The following is a 21594-nucleotide window of genomic DNA, read 5'->3' as shown; positions in this document are numbered from 1 at the left end:
CTTCTGGTCATTTAGCTGCTGGGCCCCTAATGGGTTCCAACGTTGTCCACACTCTGCCCTATGGAGGCAGGCCGACTGGGCTAGCCGAGTGGGTAAAGTACCTACCCGGCAACCCAAAGGTCGCGGGTTCGATTCCCGCCCCGGGCTTGGATCAAAGTACTGCAAAAAACCTTGGGAGGTGCAATATGGCCACAGACGCCAATGCGCCAACAACTACCAAATCAAAAAAAAAAAAAAAAAAAATATGGAGGCAGACAAGGTACACCAGTATTATAGTGTAAAATGTAAAGTGTATTAAGGGTCAAGCGGCACCAGGGGTTTCTTCCATCTCCGCGTAGTTTGCATTGTGGGTGAACCAGTTGACTGGACAAGCCAGAGATTTAAAAGTGTATAGACTTTGTATATGTGTAATGCCTTGTACCGTTGTTCATCTGGTCATTTAGCCGCCAGACCCCTACTGAGGCCCGACGTTGTCCCACTTTCGCCCCGTGGAGGCAGACCAGGTACTCACTAGTATATAGTTCACTCTGGAAGGTCCTGCCACCTAATTTCCTGAGATTGCAGTGGCTAGGACCTAAAAAAAAAAAAATAAATAAATAAAAATATCGCGTACGCGTCGCGGGAAGCGCTAGAAGTCCAAAATGTTGGGCAAAATTAATTTAGATTGGTGATTTTAGATTGTCTGGGGCATGTTCACATTGCTGTCAAATAGAGTGGGGTGAAGGCTGAAGACTGGGGGGTAGATAGAAATATGGAGCTGAAAGGAAGGCAACTCCAGTTTACAGTGGGGCATGCCCATGCCCCACCAGATGGAAGAAATAGGGTGGCAGGGGGGAAGGGAGACAGCAAACTGTCCCCTCCCCACTCTTCCAGGAACAGGTCAGACAGTGAGCCAAACAAGGGAGCTGGCTCAGGTTGCCAATGTGGCCTGTGTGCATGGTGGGTGGGAGCAAACCAGACTGTGGCAGGTCCTGCCACCTAATTTCCTAAGAATTCAGTGGCTAGGACCTAAAAAAAAAAAAAAAAAAAAAAAAAACGCTACAGATAGGGGTCAGCCAAAAGGATTACTGATTATGCAACTCATGTTGCTATTAAGTTTTTGGGTGTAGGGCTCAGGCAATTTAGAGATTGTTCAGACGCTGGTTATAAGTTAGAGAAGGGGGAGGGAGACTGAAGGCTGGGGGTAAAAGACAGAGATAAGGGGTCCATAGAGAAGATGACCCCCAAATCAGTGGAGCAGGCCCATGCCCCACCAGCGGGAAAAGAGGAATGACAAGGGAGGGATGCGACCAGGGGTAACCTCCCCCTGCTTGGGTGCTGGAGAAAAAAAAGACCACGTAAGGGAGCGTGGCAATGAAAGCTTAATGGCAGCAGCTGAGCTGTGCTTTCTAGTGTCATAGCTGGGATGAAGGTCCCGTCCCATCTTGTCTTTTTTTTTTCAGAGTCTGGCAAGGTTGTTACACTTGGGACTGTACGTAATGTGTCCCGCCCGATGTATACTTTTCACTACGAGTTCGGGGCTTTCAGGTCTGGTCGTCAAGTTGTGTGCTTATCACTAGACTGTGTCACTAGTACGGGTTTCACCGCGGATTTCTCCCTTTTGTTAAGTCAAAATTAGAGATGTATGTTCACTGCAGTCTGGCTTGGGGGCGGTTTCAGGGCTTCTGTCCATTTGGTTACTGGGTCAGCAGAGCTGCATAATATCACAATTTGTAAAGAGTCTAAATCAGGAAGGTCCAAAACAGTGTTGTCGTTCCTGGAACAGAGGTCCCATCCCATTAACGATGGTAGTCGTTGACAGTCCAGCTTGAATTTGGGCAAGACAAGTTAATCAGGTGTACGTTCGTTCCAGCGGCAGGGATCTTCTTCTTGTGCAGAGCTCCTGGCAGTATGGCGAAAACACCTCGTACTCTCTGTCGCTGTCCACCAAGTAATGCTCCTGGAGTTTTGGATTGAAGTTAATTCTGGTAATCAGAATGCAGCGAAGGTCCTCACACAAAGGGCTGTCATACATTAGGTGAGACCAACTCTCCAGCTCTCCACAATGGCAGAGGGGATCATCAATAATTCCAAGACTTGAGAGTTTGGCTCTGATGGATCCGTGACCTGTTAGCATGAAAGTTGTGTACAAGCTGGGAGAGAACCATGAAGAAGACTTGGGACATACCTTGTTGATATGTGGAATAAATTTCCTAGATATATCTCCTTTAGTAGAGTTAGCCCATCTATCTTGCCATATCTGCTGTAAATGGAGGCTAAGGCGCTTCTTTTCAGCAATCAGTAATGGGATCAATGGTGTGGCCCATGAACGTCACCGATGTGCCTTTTGATAGTGGGTAGAGGAGCCCGCAACGTATCACCTCCAGGTCCAAAAGAATTGCGCCTGAAGGGCATGGGTGCTGATAGTACGGAAGGCCCTGGTAATAGTGAGGAGGATAAATCTTTGAATAGTTTCCAACTTCTTTCTGTTTACTGCTATTTTTGCTCTCGGGTACCATATCCCTGCAGCGTATTTAATCGCCTGTAGAAATACTGCTTTGTAGAACAGCGAGAGAGTGCGGCGGTTGAGGCCCCAATCCCGACGCGTAACTCTGGCGACCAAGGCAGTATAGTTCCTTAACTTTGTCTGTAGGTGTTTCAAATGTGGGAGGAATGTAAGTCCTGAGTCCAGGATTATTCCTAGATAATTCAGTTCAGTTGTGAAACATATTGTGGTCTCGTTTATCTTGATTTATGGACGTCTTCTGAGGGACCCTTTCAGTAAGATGGAAATAGTCTTCGTTAAAGAGATTTGAAGATTATGATCCCTTGCTCAGTTTTTTAATATCAGGAGAGCCTGATTTGCAGAATTTTCTAGCTGCGCTCCGCAGTCAGAAGACACGGCCAGGATCAGATCATCCTCATAGGCCTGGGAGATAACTTCAATCAGGTTAGTGTTGAGGAAGTCATCAAGTACAACATTCCAAAGGAGCGGCCCCAGCACCGAGCCCTGGGGACAACCCCTGTAAACCTGGTGTTTGACTCTGCAGTGTGGTGCATTGACAATTATTTCTCTGGCTGTGAGGTAGCTTCTTATGCTGTTATAAAGGTTTCTGGGAAGACAGGCACGTCTTAGTCGGTTGAGGACGCTCGACCACCAGAGTGAGTCGAACGCCCCAGCAAAGTTTATGGCAATAATCAGTAAATATTTTCTATTGGAGTTTGTGGCAGTTGTAAGGATATTCTGGAGTGCGCCAACTGTAGAGCATCCTTGTTTAAAACCATATTGGCTTGTAGAGGATAAATTTGCTGCATTATAATGTACAGTAATTCTACTTTGTAGTAGGTATTCAAAAAGCTTGCTTAGCACAGATAACAAGGCAATCGGTCTATAAGAAGATGGAATTTCTGGAGGCTTCGTTGGGTTTTTCAGAATCAGTCGTATGTTAGCTATCTTCCAATCGGATGGGAAGACTCCTGTCTGCAGGCAGTGATTCAACAGGTCGAGGATGAGGTATGGGGAATGCTCCACAGTCTTCCTTATAATATCTGGTTCAAGTAAGTCCAGTCCTGGACATTTATTGTTGCGGAGTCTATCATTTGCGGTGTGCAGCTCCTCAATAGTGAAAGGCGGCTCTTGATGTTCTGGACTGTATATACTGTTGTCCTGGCAGAGTTGTTGTTGTTGACTTGTACTAGGATCCATTGCTGGTTGGATAATTGTATCCAATATGTTATTGATGGATCTGTCCCATGAGGTTGTTATGTTACCTTGAGGGGTTATTGTTGCTGTCATTACCTCCCCTCTTGGGAGTTTGTTGGTTGTGATTTTATAGACTACACCCCCAGGGATCGGTGTTTCCGTTTGTGGAAACTAGTTGTTCCCATGATATTTCCTTGCGTTTCCTGATAGTAGCCGTGTATATATTTCTAGTCTCTCTGTATTGCTGGCAGAGAGCCTCTACCTGTGCAGCTGGCCAGGACCGTCGCGCTCGTTAGAAGGTCTTCTTCTGAAGTTGACCTCCCGCCCAAGGCTCTGGAGTTCTGGGCACCACCACGGGACAGCACCAGGAATGAGTTTCTTCCTAGAAATGGCACAGTTGCTAGCTTCTATAATTATATTTGTGACTTTTCTCTGGTAGGCATCGGGGTCAGTAGGATGGTAGTTATTAACTTGCAGCTGCTGGGCTAAGGAGCGCAGCTTCTCCGCGAAAATGTCCCATTTTGCTCTGGAGATAGCATACCTTTGAGGGGTGAATCTTGGAGTTGGGATTCTATCCAAGGATCTTGTTATCTGGTATGTTATGGCCCTGTGGTCTGAGGTGGTCCAGAAATCCTGGATGGCCCAACCCACGATGAAGTTTAATATATTTATTGTAGCCAAGGTGACATCAATTGTGGATTCGCACAGGTATTACAAAGGGTGGGAAGGTTGTTCGGCCTGTTTAGAACAGTAAGCTGGGAATTTTTCAGAAGATCTTCCAGTTTTTGGCTGTTTCTTCAGCCATGCCTGTCAGCAGTAGTGCTGAACCAAACAGGTGACCTGCAGTTGACGTCAGCACCGATGATGATCTTTTCATTTGGGAGAGTTGTGAGGACGATCTCCAGATACCTCGTGTATGGAAGTATATCAACCCCCGGTCTGCAGTATAATGAGACTATATAAAAATTTCCCAAGGGGCTGATGATGTGGGCACATGCCGCCCACATGCATAAATGGATTTTGGTGACAGTTATGTCAGGGTTCCTAGTTGCAATTGCAGCCCAGAGGGCCTCTTAATCAACTTGAGTAATTTTATATGTGAGAGGGTACCCCCTGACCTGATTTGCATAGGTGTATGGTTCCTGTAAGATCAGAATATCAAAGTTGTCTTCATCTGCTTTATTCTTAGCTGTTCAGCTACAGATTTTTCCCGTTGCGCATTTATTTGGAGTATCTTCAGGACGCTGGTGTTGTATGATTTAAGACGTTGGAACATACTCGGTCTTTGATTCGTGTATACTCTTTGCCTCTAAATAAATTCTACACTGTTTTCACCGATGGAGTGTTCGTGAGGCATCTTCTGTCCCTTGCAATTTGCTCAGGTGGGCAGTTTTTCTTTATTAGGGCACGTATTATACTCGTGGCCCTTTTCAGCACAATGGCCACAAGTTACAGCAGCCTGGGTGCATGTGTGAGTGGTGTGCCCAAACCTGCAGCATTTAAAGCATTTGGATACAGCCACGTGCTCCCTGAAGCGGTGGCTGCCCCAGTTTATGAAAACTCTGTCTTGGTGAATGACTGTTTGCCAAGCAATAGGGGCAATTTCAAAAATCCAGTTTACACTATTTCCATTCCTAGACTTTGTATGGTACATTAGAGTGATAATTTCCTCCGGGTTGACGTCTGGGAGTGTTCTCTGGATATTTCTTCCATATAGCTCTTCCTGCACCTGATAGTGGTGAGATCTTTATCAACGTCAAAGACGATAATGGAGGGTCCTCTTTTCTTTGGGGACGCAGCTATGAGCCCAAGCATTGGTATCTTCGGGTTGTTCATAATATCAGCAGCTTCTTGGCCATATTCAGTTTCTATGTTTCGGGTCTTTCTAATTGACTTGATCCGATCCTAGTGTTTTGGAAGTCTATGGTCAATTCTGTAATTACTGTCTGTTTTACTTCCTCACTGGTTTTTGTAGATTCTGGGTACACTGGATTATTATTATTATTATTATTATTATTATTATTATTATTATTATTATTATTTTAGGGTTGCACGTAATTAAATGCATTAACCCTTATTTGTGTCTGTAAATTGCGTATGTTCTATAGTCGATTTGCCTGTTTTGCTGGACGAAAAAACCCCAGTTACTGGGGAGAAAATCCTTGCTATCTACGCCTGAGACCGACTAACTCAGCAACGGAGTGAAAAAAGCCGATTAAAGTTCCTCGCGTCATCGACGGGATTCGAACCCAGGCTTTTTCCATCCGGTGTGGAGAGGACGGTGACGATACCACTGTGCTACATGCGCAGACTGGGTACTCTGGAGTGCAAAACTTAAGGACCAACAGTATTTATAAACGTTACAACCACAAAATCAAACGAAACAGCCTGTGGCGATGTGTATAACTGTGGCCGTTCAGTAAAAAGATAGTGCACATGCTAAAATTTGAATCATGGTGCGAGGGCTCACATAAACAGATAAAAGCAGCAGTTCAGCAGTTATGTGCAAATTACCGAATGGTGAGCACGATTGTTACAGACGTTCGATTGGTTTCATACAGTGCTACAGACAACGAAATGGCCAGTGGACATCTGGACGACTTTACCCGGGGTCGAATAACTGGGAAGCTCGAGGAAAGTCGAAGTGCAAGGAGTGTGGCTACAGAGTTCAGTATCGCCCATAGCATTGTCTCACGTGCATGGTCGCTTTCAGAACGACAGGTATAGCTGTTTGAAGACCAGTAGTTGTGGTCCACGAAAAACAACGCCCAATGATGACCGCTATATATTCCTAAAGGCCTTGAAGGACAGACACTAGACAACGGGATCCATTGAAATCCAACTGCACAGGAGCACAGGATATCGCGGTTTTCTTTTGGCCAGGCGACTCCACAAAGGTGGAAATTTTGCCCGACGGCCAGTACGCTGTGTCCCTTTAATACCAGCCCATCGGAGACACCGTTGACAGTGGTGCATCGAACACAAAGACTGGACATCATCGCAATAGGGTAAGGTACTCTTTACTGATGAGGGTAAATTCAGTCTGAGCAGCGATTCTGGACATCAGCTAATCTGGCGAGAGGTTGGCACACGGTATCATCCCGAAACATCACTCAAAGGGATTGATAGGGCGATCGAGGTGTTCTCGTCCGGGGAAGCCTTATTTTGGATGGACGTACACAACTACAGATACTGGAAGGCGGTACAATAACTGGTGTACACTACTGTACTAGTCACATAGTGTTTTTTGACAAGCGGCACCGGTGCTTTCGCCCAACTCCGCATTTGAATCTCTTGTGAAGTAAGACAGTGCTGTCAAGGCCAGATAGCATATGTTAGTGCATGTTCACGTTTGCTTAGTGCGGGTTATGTTGTTCATCTGGTCGCTTAGCCTAGGGTCTGTGTTCAGACTAATCCTTCTCCATGTGCTTCTGATCCGAGATGCCATTGGCCCCGAGTTCGTGTTTACGGATGATAACGCCACACCCCATCGCACTGCACCTGTTGATATGATTTTGGAAAGTCAGAACATTGTTCGTATGGATTAGCCTGCCCGTTCTGCGATCTATATCAAATCGAACACATATAGGACGCTCAGGGGTGACGCCTAGTGGCACATCCACATGCACCAGAAAATGTTCACCAGCTGAAGATGGCGCTAACAGAGGAATAGACGATGTTACCGCAAGAACTTATCAACAACAATGTTAGCATTAGTAGAGGCATATTATGCAAGAAAGCAAGCTTATGTAGCATCAGTAAAAAAAAAAGAAAAAAAACCCCTTCCACTTCACCCCTCCGTTCGTTCGAAATACCGGTCCAGCTGAACTTAAATTTATTTAGGCTATCAACTTCCACAACAAGGGATGGAAGTCTGTTCCACCAACCAACTACCCGCTGGCTAAAGGCAAATTTCCGCACACCTATCCTACATCTGTCTTTCCTCAATTAGAATTTATGCCCTCTCAGGTGATTATTCTGAGCAAGAGGCAGTATCCCATTAGCATTCAGCATGCTCAAATCACTCAAGGCTTTGTACACCTCTATCAGATCACCTCGCCGGTGCCTAGTCTCCAGACACTATAATTTGCAAAACTTAAGCCTTTCTTTGTAAGAGCAACCCTTCGTTCCGTTCATTTTACCGTTTACCGTTCATAAACGGCCGCCATTGTTACGTGAAAATTAATCAGTAAAATCTATTAATCTTGTCTAACTTCATTGGCAACTAAATTGTAATTTTAACTATACATATAACCACTTAGGTTACGGAACATAAATAATTAGTAAAAATAAATAATTAATACATAACTTGATACAGAAGTTATATAAAGGGATTTCGTAGATAACACTCGTTACTGAAGCGCGATACAGCATATCCGGAATTCGATAGCATTAGCTTTGTATAGTATAGTGCATAATATAATATTGTCAATTAATCAGTACATCTATTAATCTTGTTAAACTTCATTGTCAATTAAATTGTACTTTTAACTATATACATATAACGACTTAGAGTACAAACGTAACAAATAATTAATACATACTTGATACGGAAGTTATATAAAGGGAACTCGTAGATAACACTCGATACCGAAAAATAAATATAGCGTTATAACTGTGTTAAGATACAAGTTTAAGGTTTTAATTTTGTTCTGAAATTGTAATTTTATTGACATTTAAATCGAAATCATGACTCTGACCAGAGCAGCAAAGCAAAAGGCTCAAGCTAATGGGAGTGCTGTGACTGAGGGGGGCGGTTTCCCCCTGAATCACGGCCTTTTAAGAAGCACTGTTTGCTTGATGTTTGCGGAGCAATCGGGTACGGGACATGATACTGCCATGGGGAATGTCTTTGTGTGTGCACGATGCAAGGAGTGCAAGGAAATTAGGCGACAACTCGGCGTTGTTATGGGCCTATATGAGACCTTGAAGGACAGGGTGGATGCCCTCGAAGGAAATAAATTGAGGGGCCCATCAAGCTCTCAGCTGCCCACATCAACACCAGAGCTTGGACTTGGTCATCTTGCAACACAGAGGCAGCCCCCAAGGCAGAATGCGCTGGTCCAACAGGAACTAGTAGTTGTTGGTGACTCAATTGTCAGGGAAACGGGGAACATGCTTTGTAAAAAGGATAGGTGGAACAGGACCAGGGTATGTCTGCCAGGGGCAAAGGTTGATGACGTTGTAGAGCAGATATCATCTTTTAAGGGCACAAAAGGTGATATAGTTGTACACGTTGGCACTAATGATATTAAGAGTAGGAGACCAGCGGAATTACTTAACAAGTACAGGTCACTGTTGAAAAAAAGCCGTGAAGTAGGGTTGAATTTGAAAGTGTCTGCAATTCTGCCCAGACACGATAGGAGGGAGTATATGATGAGAGCCTTGTCGACCAATTCGGCCCTGGAAAGATTGTGCAAGGCTGAAGGGGTAGAATTTTTTTCAGCCTGGACTGTACTTGTTAACAGGAGAGATTGCTTCTACAGGGATGGGATACACTTAAATAGAAAGGGTGCAAGAATATTTGCTGATGCTATCGAGGCAGTGTTAGGTGGGTCGGAAAACTGCTAGCTTGGGGGAGACAAAGACTAATGGATTAACAGTAGCCACTGGCAGAGGTGAAAGAGATTCTTGCACTGCTTCTATTGGAATGAGCTGAAGCCTGAAAAACAAGATGCAGGATATTTCAGAGACTGCTGGAAGTCATTGCGGTACAAGTAAACACATGGGTTGTGTTAGGGTAGCTAAGAATAGGAACAGGTGCATGTATACTTGCGTGTACACTAATGCTAGGAGTTTAGTAAATAAATTTAATGAATTTGAGGTATTACTCAAAACATCAAAGGCAGATATGGTTGGGATATCAGAGACGTGGTGTCACACAGATATAAGGAATGCAGAACTGGAATTTGGGGAGTACAACGTCTACAGAAAGGATAGACAGGATAGGAAGGGAGGAGGGGTTATGCTATTAGTTAAAAAACACATAAAATCCAAGGAAGTGAAGCCAGTTGACATCGCTGGACAGTGCAGTGTTGAGTCAGTTTGGTGTGACATAAGCATAGGTAAATCAAAATTGAGAGTAGGAGTGTGCTATAGGCCTAATGACTCTGATGAGTATAATAAGATACTGTACAGGGAAATAGAATGGGCCAGTAAATCAGAGAGTCTTATAATGGGGGATTTTAATTTCACAGATATTGACTGGAATTTGTGGGTTGGTCACTCACACACTAGCAAGGCTTTTGTGGATTTATTGGATGATTGTTTTCTACACCAGCATGTTCGGGAGGCAACTAGAGGGAGTAATACTCTTGATCTGATTATCAGTAGTGATTCTTCATGCATTAGGAATCTGCAGATAAATGAACCACTGGGTGGCAGTGATCACAGTGTGCTGAAGTGGGATTTACTCAAGGAGGTAACTACCATCAGAGGTAAAGGGAAGGGTTTTTGCTTTCGTAAAGGCGACTATGATGGTCTGAGACAGTATTTAAATTCTATACAGTGGGACCAACTGAAGATGTTACCAACAGCAAATTCAAAATGGGAAGCATTCAAGGAACTAATCTTGGAAGCTACCAGGCTTTACATACCAACCAAGAAATATTGTTCAAGGTTCAGGCCTAAATGGTTGTCAGATGAACTAATGAGACATATGGCAGAGAAGAAAAATGCATGGGATACATACAAATTAATGGGTGACGTGGAAGCCTATGATAGATATAAGTTGGTCTGTAACCAAGTCACAAAGGAGATTAGGCAGGCAAAGGCAGATTATGAGAAATCCTTGGCAAAGGATGCAAAGAAAAACAGAAAAGATTTCTTTACCTATTTAAACTGAAGAAGGAAAGGGATGAATCAGATTGGTCCACTGGATGTTGATGGTTCAACAGTTGAGGATCCAGCTCAGGTGGCTAACAATCTAAACGAGTATTTTGCATCTACATTCACACATCAGGAGTTATTCAGGAAGAGGAATGTCGTAGGTGAAGTAAACATTGGCAGTGAGCTAGATGATTTTCTAATAACTGAGAGGAAAGTGGAGGAGAAATTGTTGAGGATAAACATAAAAAAGGCACCCGGGGTGGATGGGATCTATCCAGTTATATTAAAGGAGGCAGCAAAGGAAGTAAGCAAACCCCTAGCCATAATTATGAGAGCTTCTTTGGACTCAGGGGAGGTACCCATGGACTGGAGATGTGCAAATGTAACCCCAATTCACAAAGGAGGATCAAAGGCTGACACAAGTAATTATAGACCTGTTAGTTTAACTTCGGTTCCAGGAAAATTAATGGAGGCACTGGTTAAAGAAGCACTGCAGGATCATCTGGACAAGAATCCAGTTATAGCTCAGACACAGCATGGGTTTGTTAAGGGCAGGTCTTGTCTGACCAATTTGATTGGATACTATGATGTAGTCACAAAAGAACTGGATGCAGGGAATAACTTTGATATTATATATTTGGATCTTAGAAAGGCTTTTGATACTGTTGCGCATGGAAGACTGCTGCACAAATTGGAGAAGTGTGGCATTCGAGGCAAATTGCTGCTATGGATAAAGGGATGGTTGAGTGGCAGAAGACAGAGAGTGGTAATCAATGGACACTGCTCAACGTGGACTAATGTTATTAGTGGAGTTCCTCAGGGTTCAGTGTTGGGTCCATTGTTGTTTTCTGTATTTATAAATGAAATTGATGATGGTGTATCAGGCTTAATGTCCAAGTTTGCAGACGATACAAAGGTTGGCAGGGTTGTTAAGGACACTACTGATACTATGCGGCTGCAACAGGATCTGGAAAGGTTGAGCAGATGGGCTGAGAGGTGGCAAATGAAGTTTAACATTGACAAATGTAAAGTACTACATATGGGAAACAGTAACCCCAGATCAACGTATCAACTCTGTGGTACTACGCTGACAGTGGTAGAGAATGAAAAGGACCTGGGAGTAATTGTGCAGGCAGATATGAAGTTCTCTGAGCAGTGCAGACGAGCTGCAAGAGTAGCTCATGTTGTCTTGTCAATGATATACAGGAATTTTTCTAGCAGGGACAGGGATGTGATTATTCCCTTGTATAAGGCATTGGTCAGGCCACACCTTGAGTACTGTATACAGGTCTGGAGGCCTCATTTCAAGAAGGATGTAGAGCTGCTGGAACGAGTACAGAGAAGGGCAACAAGATTAGTGAATGGAACAAAGGGTTGCTCTTACGAAGAAAGGCTTAAGTTTTGCAAATTACAGAGTCTGGAGACTAGGCACCGGCGAGGTGATCTGATAGAGGTGTATAAGGCTTTGAATGGCTTGAGCATGCTCAATGCCGATGGAATTCTTCCTCTTGCTCAGAATAATCACCTGAGAGGGCATAAATTCAAATTGAGGAAGGACGGATGTCGGATAGATGTGCGGAAATTCGCCTTTAGCCAGCGGGCAGTTGGTTTGTGGAATAGACTTCCATCGCTTGTTGTTGAAGCTGATAGCCTAAACAAATTTAAGGCTCAGCTGGACAGGTATTTCGAACGAATTGAGGGGTGAAATGGGAGTAGTGGTTTTTTTTTTTTTTTTTTATTGGCTGATGCTTAATAAGCTTGCTTTCTTGCATCATATGCCTCTACTAATGCTAATGCTAATTAACCTTGTTGCCCTTCTCTGTACTCGTTCCAGCAGCTCTACATCCTTCTTGAAATGAAGCCTCCAGACTGTATACAGTACTCAAGGTGCGGACTGACCATTGCCTTATACAAGGGAATAATCACCTCCTTATCCCTGCTAGAAACATTCCTGTATATCATTGATAAGACCCCATGAGCTACCCTTGCAGCCCGTCTGCACTGCTCAGAAACTTCATATCTGCCTGCACAATTACCCCCAGGTCCTTTTCATTCTCTACCACTGTCAGTGTAGTACACAGATTTGAGACGTTGTTTTGGGGTTGCTGTTTCCCATATGTGGTACTTTTTCATTTGTCAATGTTAAACTTTATTTGCCATCTCTCAGCCCATCTGCTCAACCTTTCCAGATCCTGTTGCAGCAGCATAGCATCAGTAACGTCCTTAACAACCCTGCCAACCTTTGTATCGTCTGCAAACTTGGACATTAAGCTTGATATACCATCACCAATGTTATTTATAAATACAGAAAACAACAATGGACCCAACACTGAACCCAGAGGGACTGCACTAATAACATTAGTCCACGATGAGCAGTGTCCATTAATTACCACTCTCCGTCTTCTGCCACTCGACCATCCCTTTATCCATAGCAACAATTTGCCACCAACAGTATCCAAAGCCTTTCTAAGATCCAAATATATAATATCAAAATTATTCCCTGCATTCAATTCTTTTGTGACTACATCATAGTATGCAATCAAATTGGTCAGGCAGGACCTTCCCTTAACAAATCCATGCTGTGTCTGGGCTATAATTGAATTCTTGTCAAGATGATCCTGCAGTGTTTCTTTAACCAGTGCTTCCATTAATTTTACTGGAATAGAAGATAAACTCACAGGTCTATAATTACTTGTGTCAGCCTTTGATCCTCCTTTGTGAATTGGAGTTACATTTGCATAACTCCAGTCTGTGGATACCTCCCCTGAGTCCAAGGAGGCTCTCATAATTATGGCTAACGGATTGCTTACTTCCTTTGCTGACTCCTTTAATATAACTGGGTAAATCCTATACACCCCAGGTGCCGTTCTTGTTTTTATCTTCAACAATTTCTCCTCCACTTTACTCAATTATTACAAGATCGCTGCCAGTGTTTACTTCATCTATGGCATTCCCCTTCCTGAAAAACTCCTCATGTGTGAATTAGATGCAAAATACTGATTTAGTTTGTTAACTACCTGAGCAGCATCATGAACAGTTGAACTATCGATATCAAGTGGACCAATCTGATTCATCACATTCCTTCTAGTGTTTACATAAGTAAAGAACTCCTTGTTGTTTTTCTTTGCATCTCTTGCCAAAGTTTTATCGTAATCTGCCTTCGCCTGCCTAACCTCCTTTGTAATTTGGTTACAGATCAACTTATACCTATCATAGGCTTCTGTGTCACATGCTAATTTATATGTATACCATGCATTTTTCTTTCCTTGCCATATGTCTCATTAGTTCATCTGACATCCATTTAGGCCTAAACCTTGAACAATATTTCTTAGTTGGTATGTAAAGCCTAGCAACTTCCAAGATAAGTTCTTTGAATGCTTCCCATTTTGAGTTTGCTATTGGTAACATCATCAGTAGGTCCCACTGTATAGAATTTAAATACTGTCTCAGACCATCGTAGTCGCCTTTACGAAAGTAATAACCCTTCCCTTTACCCCCGATGGTAGTTACCTCCTTGAGTAAATCCCACTTCAGCACACTGTGATCACTGCCACCTAGTGGTTCCTGTATCTGCAGATTCTTAATGCATGAAAACTCACTACTGATAATCAGATCAAGAGTATTGCTTCCTCTAGTTGACTCCCGAACATGCTGATTTAGAAAACAATCATCCAATAAATCCACAAATTCCTTGCTAGCTAGTGTATCAGTGACCAACCACAAACTCCAGTCAATATCTGGGAAATTAAAATCCCCCATTATAAGGCTCTCTGATTTACTTTCCCACTCTATTTCCCTGTACAGTTTCTTATTATACTCATCAGAGTCATTAGACCTATAGCAAACTCCTACTCTCAATTTTGATCTCCCAATGCTTATGTCACACCAAACTGACTCAACACTGCACTGTCTAGCGATGTCGACTGGACCTTCACTTACTTGGATTTTGTGTTTCTTAACTAATAGCATAACCCCTCCTCCCTTCCTACCCTGTCTATCCTTTTTGTAGACGTTGTACTCCCCAAATTCCAGTTCTGCATTACTTATATCTGTGTGACACCACGTCTCTGATATCTCAACAATATCCACCTTTGATGCTTTGAGCAATACCCCAAATTCATCAAATTTATTTACCCAACTCCTAGCATTGGTGTACACGCAAGTATACATGCACCTGTTCTTTTTCTTAGCTACCCTAACACAACCTATGTGTTTACTTGTACCCCAATGACTCCCAGCAGACTCTGAAATATCCTGCATCTTATTTTCCAAGCTGCTGCTCATTCCAATGTTAATCAAGTAGTCCTTGTATCCTCCCAATCTAGCAGTTTTCCGACCCACCTAACACTGCCTCGATAACATCAGCAAACATTCTTGCACCCTTTCTATTTAAGTGTATTCCATCCCTGTAGAAGCAGTCTCTCCTGTTAACAAGTACAGACCAGCCTAAAAAAAATTCTACCCCTTGAGCCTTGCACAGTCTTTCCAGGGCCGAATTGATCGACACGGCTCTTATCATATTCTCCCTCCTATCGTGTCTGGGCAGAATTGCAGACACTTTCAAATTCAACCCTATTTCACGGCTTTTTAAGTATGTTCTAAGTATGGACAGGCAGTGCAAACCCTGCATTGACATTAGGGGTGGACATATCTCCTACTGATGACAACCTGTTCCCTTTGTTTCAACTTTGGCAGTGATGAATCTGTATCATGGCAGCGACTTCTATGTTGCTATTTTTGAATAAAGTCCCTCTGTGCCATTTTGTTTCCCTTGTTGTGTCGGTTTGTTTCCTTCATCATTTGTGTACCTCATTAGGTTCCTTTGGTATGCTTTTCCCATGTCCAGGCCACTCCTATGAGAAGCTAAAAAACTTAAGGACCTGACTGGTCCTTAAGTTTTGCAGACCAATGTTGACACATGCCGACGATGCCATGTGGCATCGTCGACATGTGTCATCTGATATTCCGGGCTCATTTGCGATGTTGCGATGTATATTCTATAGTTTGTGATTTGAATTGCGTGGTCTTGAATGGAAGCATGAATCCTCCAGTCTCGGCGAAGAGCATCCCGCTTGTGAGCCATGCAACGGAAGCAATATTATCGATTTGATCTTGATGGAGATCATTGTAGTGTCTACCTTGGGGTATCTTCTTTACCCATCTTTCTAGCTTCGTTTGTGCCGTCTCTGCGTTAGAGGCTCTTTGCTCGAGGGGGTATACAACTTATCTATCTTCCTTATGGCCTGGTGCTGTGTTGTTTTCGAAAATAATCCCTCATGTTAACTATCGCTGTTTTCTCTTGCTCTGTCAGGTTAATCAGGCCCCTTCCACCCTCTTTTCGAGCTATTGTTAGTGTTTTGACTGCTGACTTCGGGTGGTGTTGGCGGCTTTTGGTCATCATTGTCCTTGTCTTTCGCATGGTGTCCTCTAGCTCCGGTTTAGGCCAATTTATGACGCCCAAAGCTGTATATTAGTACTGGAGGTGCATATGTGCTTTTATAGCTTTAACTGTGTTCCATTCGTTCAATTTTGCTTTCAGCAGGTTTCTAAGTCTCTGATGATGTTTTTGTGTCAGGCACTTCTTGATTTCCTTGTTCCGTAACTGCTGAGCCTGCACCATTGTTAGGTATTTGTAGGTCTCTCCTTCTGTCATAGCTTCGATCTCTTTAGCAGTCAGCAGATGGTAGCTTCGGCCGATTAATTTTCCCTGGTGCAGTATGTGGATCTTGGATTTGTCTAGACCAATTCCATCCTGATGTCCTTGCTGAATTCTTTGGTGATCGAGAGTAGTTGCTGGAGTTTGTTCTCGGTTGCCGCGTAGAACTTGATGTCATCCGTGTGCATTAGGTGCAATAGGGTGTTCAGGTTCTTTTTTCCTTCTTTGAGGTTTTATCCATACTTGCTGCCGTTAAGCATGGTCGATAGCAGGTTGAGCGCTAGACAGAACCTCAGTGGACTCAGAGCATCTCCCTGAAAGATTCCTCTTCTAATGGGGATTGGTCTGGTTGTGAGACTCTCGAACTTAATGGCGGTACTCCATTTCGCCATTGTTGTTCCTAGGAAGTTTGTCACTATCGGACTGACCTTGTAGATCTCCATGGTCTCTATTAGCCAGGTGTGAGGTATGGGGTCGAAGGCCTTGCGGTAATCGATGTAGGTCGTGTTTAGGTCGCGGTGCTTCTTGTAGGCATGCTCCATAACTGCGGCATCTATAGTTAATTGCTCCTTGCATCCTTTGCTTCTGTGCTTGCATCCTTTCTGCTGTTCGTCCATCATGTTCTGACTCTCTATATGGTCTGATATCTTCTTTGTTATGCAGCTGGTCAGGATCTTGAACATCGTTTGGAGGCTGGTGATTGCCCTGTATTTCGCCCGGGATATGTCACTCCTTCAGTGAGAAACTTCGGGATTGTCTCCGGGTGCCTTATCATTTAAAGAACTGCTCTGCTAGGTGCGCACGTGTGCAGGTGAGCTTCTTGTACCAGTAGTTGTGGATGTTATTAATTCCTGGGGTTCGCCAGTTGTGGGTGTTCCTGATCGACTGTTTTACTTCTTCTTCTCGAATCTCTCACTCTCTCATCTCTTGTATGTCCTTGGTTTTTTTCCATTCTACTTCTATCCAGGGTTCTCTACTATTATGTCTTACTTCACTGCTTAAGATATTTCCCCAGAACCCCTCAATCGTCTTCTTCTCGGGTAGTTCGTTTCCTGCTTTCTCATCTTCACCCAGTTTCCTGTAGACGGCCCTTTGATCCTCATCGAAGATTCGGTTGTTTATTTTCCTCTGGTAGCTCTCTTTGAATCAATGTAGTCTCTTGATGAGTGCGAGGTGTTCTGCTTCAGTGTGTCCAAGTATTCTCCTATTCTGTGATTTCTGCACTTATGATTGCTGTGTACGCTGTCTCTCTTGATGATGTTCTTCACCTTTCCAATCAATTTCTTACTTCTATTACCCTGTTGGTACTGGGTCAACTGACCTATCTTGACGCTTAATTCTTCTATCTTCTGCTGAAGTCTTCTTTCCCAAGCTGGCGGTTCCTTCTGTTTTCGGTTCTTCTGCTGCTGGTCTCTCCTTTATTTTCCATTTATCCTAGTAGTTGCTATGGCAGCACAGTATACGTTTGTGTAGATAGCCTCGAGCGTTGCAAATTTGTATTCAGGGTAATGTGGCATTATTTGCCAATTGAGGTGGTCTATTACTCTCAACAGGATTTATTTGGCCTCTGCTCAGGTATCACGTGGGTTCTTTGGGGTCCATTGCTTCGAATTCTGTTAGGGCCTTCTTCCACTCGTCTTCTATTCTGGATATCATGACTTCGTCTCTTTCCACTTCAGCTACTCTGGGTTGTATTTCTTCTTGCTCTTCCTCCTCTGGTTCCATGCTATGCTGTTCCTCTTCTGGTTCCATATTGACCATATTCTTTGTGCTTTGTAGTTGATCGCTCACATCCTGCATGATTTTTTCCAAGAGGGCAGGAGCTATTAGGTTCTTCGTGACGATGGTCCTTCATCGGTCCGCTAATCGCTGTTCGGTGAGCTGAATATCCGGGTATCGTTCCAACCACTTGGTATGTAGTTGCGACCTAAAATTGTCATATCGGTCTCTAGCCTGCTTATTTCATAGTATGCTCGCATGATGTACGTATTCATTTCAATGCTCCACTTCATGCGTTGGCGTTTTCTTCCTTCTTGGGTGGTCACTAGTGCAGTTATGCAGGAAGCACTTCCAGTTAGTGGTGTCTTGCCCTTCGCTTGTGGTAGCCTTACAGGGGACAATGCGTCTTGTTCCACTGTCTTGCTCAGGAGGCTGTATCCAACTTTTCGAAACGACCCCTCTGCCTAAGGCCTGGACGCGAGTGACTTTATACTGCGCCAGACTCGATGCAGTATGAATAATATTTCTCTGCGACATCATCCATCTATGGAGGTGGACTTATTTAGCTTCTGCTTATGTCCAGTGATGTTTTATTTATTGATATTTTAGTTCTCCTGAGTGACACCAGATGCCACTATCTGCCTCAGCCGTCACTCCGACCTTGGGGAAGGTAAGTCCAATGGAGTAAATTTCGCGATTTTTTTTTATAATTATTATCATCATTTAATGTTATTATTATATCGGTCTCCCAGCGTAATAGAGCCGCGCTCGCTTCCACCACGGCGGGATTCAAACCCGAGTCCATCACTCTGGTAGTCCAGTGTCTTAACCACCGTTAAAATTATAATTTTTAGGCTACCCGAATAATTAAATTCATCTGCCGTGCTGTGTGTCTTATGTCTGTTAATTGTGTGTTCAATGGTCGATTTGTGTGTTTTACTGGACGAAACCCCCAGTTTCTGGGGGGGGGGGAACCTTGCTATCTACGCCTAAGACCAACTAACTCAGCCACGGAGTGAAAAAAGCACATTAAATTTCCTCGCGTCATCGACGCGATTTGAACCTGGACCTTTTCTACCCGGTGTGGAGAGGACGGTGCCGATACCACTCTGCTACCCACGCAGACATGACATACCACTGTACTATCCGTGCAAACCCGTTGTCTGGCCTTCATATGGCACTTTGGTTTTTTTATGGCAGTTACTTCGTGCAGTTTTTACCTTCGCGTCTCTTTTTCGTTTTCGGATGTAGTTTCCCCGCAGATCTGGACAAGTTCCAGATCTTCGTGAAAACGCCGCTTCTAAGGCCTCTCTCTCTCTCTCTACGTTCGAATTGATTGACAACCTCATAGATTCCTTACTATGATAACTGGAGAAAATCCAGAAACATTTAAATTTATCCTTATGTTGCTGTTTCAATCCCATTATTGCCTTATATTCGTGAATTAAATCCTCGGATCTCCAATCCGTAAAGTGAAAGCGTGAAAAGTGTGATTTACTATTTTCTATTTATGAAAAAGGATTGGAGTCAGGACAGCAGACGATTAGGAATTTAATAACGTTAAAATGAGATGAAAATTAGTATGCTATAGTTATTGTTCTCTTTATTTCACAATTAATGCAGGTTTGGAGTTAGTGGGTTTTTCAGTTATCTTGTATTAAAAATGTCCCATGTTTTTTTCTTATGCGGTAGTTATTTCTAACTACTTACCCCTGGTTAAAATTTAATGTTTGTATGTACAATACTGTAATATATTACTTACGTTACTTTGAAAAGATGTCGCTTGAGTAGGCGGAAGTCAGCTGTGTTCTGAAAAATCTCGTAGGTTGGACGCGTTAAGAAGTGAAGAGAAAAAAGTTGTTAGTTAAAATTTTGTGTGTATTGTGGCTTACTTGAAATATAATTATTAATAAAGAAAACCATATACTGTTTATGCGCTTCTCAGTAAGGTGCGATGTTCTAGTTAGCTCTTCAAATTCTCTATCCTAAATTTGCAGTATGTAATATCTTTTGGGAATATCAGCCTATTTTTTGTGTATGTTTGTGTTAAGTAAGTATCAAACTTAACTGATTAACATTTTCAAAAATAGTGCATAACTAACATTACGTTACTATAGTTATAATTGTCAACTTTCGTTTTGAATTAATTTTGAAATTTGAATTAATATATAGGAGCGTCAAAAGTCTCTTAACTATATTAGTTCATTCTCTTCTGTATTTTCTGTTGTGTTCCGCTTTTTAGTCTCTGTGTGATTGTATGATTTGTGTTTTAGGAATATTCGAAACATGGCAGAGTTGTATGAGTTTCGTTAGTAGGCTTTACTTTCATTTTATTCACAGATTTTTTTGAAATAAACAGCCATCCTGATTTTCATGTGTGGCCTTTACTTTTTTTCTTTCCAGATCGACAAATTATGGCGGTAAGAGAAGTTTTGACAAAACTTTTACATTAACTAGTGAAAATGTTTTTAATCAGTTTCCCAAAGGATACTGCGCGTCTCGGAGGAGGACGCTTTGGGGGGGGGGGGGTCGTTTTCGTGAACAACTTTTTAAACGAAATATAAACAAACCATCCCACTAATTCAGAAACCAAGGGTTTTTATTTTTATTTATCTCTGTTATTCGTGTTTTATTCATTTCTTTGAGATTATATGTGTTTATAAAATTTATAAAAGTATGTATATTCATAGCTAAATTTCAAGTCATATCTGTTTATTTGCGCTCGTTCTGGAACTTTTTGGGGGGAATGAAATTTATGCAAAATTTTAAGGGGCTCAAGGTATAAAAGTTTGAGAACCTCTGGTATGTATGTTTATATAAGCAGAGAAAAAAAGTTAGCTTAGCAGATTTATGCATACTTACTTGTGTATGTTATATATTTGTGATTAAGGGCGGATTACACAATTTTTCCCCAGATATAAGAATTGCAGCCTCGATAAAGTTCAAATGGTTTGCACCAAACTTACAAGCTATGTTTGTATTGACTGGTCATGGTTCGGTGTCGCATGATTTAGGAATCACTGAAAGATCTAGTTGCCACTGTAGTGAAAGATAATCATGGAAACATTATGTACAACTGTGAGGAATACAGCGACCTACAAATTGAATTGGTATCTCTGGTGAGTAATCTCAGTCTTTTGACAGAAGGCTGCGAGACTATTCTAGTTGATAAACAGGAGAACACATCTTGGCTTCCCAAGCCTTTGCAACTGCAATATTTCTTAGGCAGAAGACTCTTCTGCATCTGGAAGCCTTGGATTGGTAATGCAGTATGGTGTACTGTCGAATTACCTAAAGTTCTATGGAATTGTTCTGAAAGGTGGAGGCATGAGTCTGCTATATCAACTCCAGCTGGCATTTCTGTTCTTGGCAGCTCCTTGTGCTGCTGGCTTTCCAACAGACTCTGAACAGATGTAGCTGTTTGCAATGAAGTTTGGACTTCATCTGAAATTTAATCATATGTATATTTATTTTTTATGTAATTTGATTATTATCAGTTTTTTCATATCTATCTTTTTTGGTCATGGAAGTTTTTCCCTCCCTGTACTTGGGCAAACAGGAGAGGGAGTATATTAGAGTACTGCTAAATTGTGTAACTGACAGCGGGGGTTGCCATAGGTTGGGGGACCACTTTAATAAATAAATAAATGTGTATGTTATATACACAACTAATTATTAAAAATTTAGTTCAAGCATACTAATAAAAATG

At 42.6% G+C, this 21594-nt stretch overlaps 1 protein-coding gene across 1 annotated transcript in view; it reads left to right on the top strand.

The window, feature by feature from the left end:
- The first annotated feature begins 19672 nt into the window (after positions 1-19672).
- The window catches only part of Mvb12 (multivesicular body subunit 12-like Mvb12), a 185844-nt gene continuing 183922 nt past the window's right edge, over positions 19673-21594 (top strand). The window contains exon 1 of the mRNA XM_090368688.1: positions 19673-19935. The gene's annotated coding sequence lies outside the window, so the exon portion shown is untranslated. The remainder of the gene's footprint in view (positions 19936-21594) is intronic.

This window comes from Mastigoproctus giganteus, chromosome 2, assembly GCF_048544385.1.
Source record: "Mastigoproctus giganteus isolate SK-2022 chromosome 2, ASM4854438v1, whole genome shotgun sequence".
Lineage (NCBI taxonomy): Eukaryota > Metazoa > Arthropoda > Arachnida > Uropygi > Thelyphonidae > Mastigoproctus > Mastigoproctus giganteus.
Note: the sequence above shows the minus strand (reverse complement) of the source record. Positions and strands in the feature narration are given on the sequence as shown.